This window comes from Chrysochloris asiatica, unplaced genomic scaffold (genome assembly GCF_000296735.1).
Source record: "Chrysochloris asiatica unplaced genomic scaffold, ChrAsi1.0 scaffold00001, whole genome shotgun sequence".
In the NCBI taxonomy this organism is placed as follows: domain Eukaryota; kingdom Metazoa; phylum Chordata; class Mammalia; order Afrosoricida; family Chrysochloridae; genus Chrysochloris; species Chrysochloris asiatica.
In genome coordinates, this window is record NW_006408519.1 from 60,781,851 (window position 1) to 60,782,679 (window position 829).

The window sequence follows — 829 nt, forward strand, 5'->3', positions numbered from 1 at the left end:
CTGTGAGTCGGTTCTGACTCCACAGCACATAACCACCACCATCAAAGAAAGTCAGAGCCAAAATCTAAGACAAGATTTGTAAGACAGATGAAATCTGATCTTTTAGAAATCAGAAGAAATATGGCTTTAGGAGATCAGATACCAGTTTCTCAATTCACAAAACCAAGGATGGGAAACGAAAACTTAGCATATCAAGACAATAACAAAACTCACAGCTGTCCAGTTAATTCTGACTCATAGCGACTGGCCGTTGTGGTTACTCATGAATGCTGTCAAGTTGGTTCCGACTCATAGCAATCCTGTAAAGAGTTTCCAAGAGTGACTAGCGGGTTTGAACTGCCAACCTTGCAGTTAGAACACTTAGCAGTCCAGTACTTACCCTATAGAACCACACCAGGTCCCATAGTGACTCTACAGGACAAAGCAGAACTGCTCCTTAGGGTTTTCAAGACTTACATCTTTATGGGAGCAGACAGCCTTATCTTTATTCTGCAGAGGGGAATACTGACCTTGTCATCAGAAGCCCAGTGTTTAATCCATAGTGCCAACAGAATTGTTCACAATCTATTTACTTTAAAGTGATTTCTATTTAAAAAAAAAAATGTTTACTTGATCATTGATGTTAATGCTCTGTTGGAAGGCTGTTTTCCAAAGGATGGAGAAGACGGTAGAAGAATATGACTGATATTTATCAAGGCCTAATATACCCACTAATATAGCGTAGTGGTTACAAATCGGGCTGCAAATCTCAAGGTTGACAGTTCAAAATTACCAGCTGTTCTGTGGGAGAAAGATGAGGCTTTCTGCTCCCGTAAAGATTTACAGCCTC

The 829-nt window shown here is 40.3% G+C and overlaps 1 protein-coding gene across 1 annotated transcript in view; it reads right to left on the reverse strand.

Annotated features, from left to right (window-relative positions):
* TPD52 (tumor protein D52) overlaps positions 1-829 on the reverse strand; it is a 49,724-nt gene that overhangs the window by 28,245 nt on the left and 20,650 nt on the right. The gene's annotated exons all lie outside the window — the stretch shown is intronic.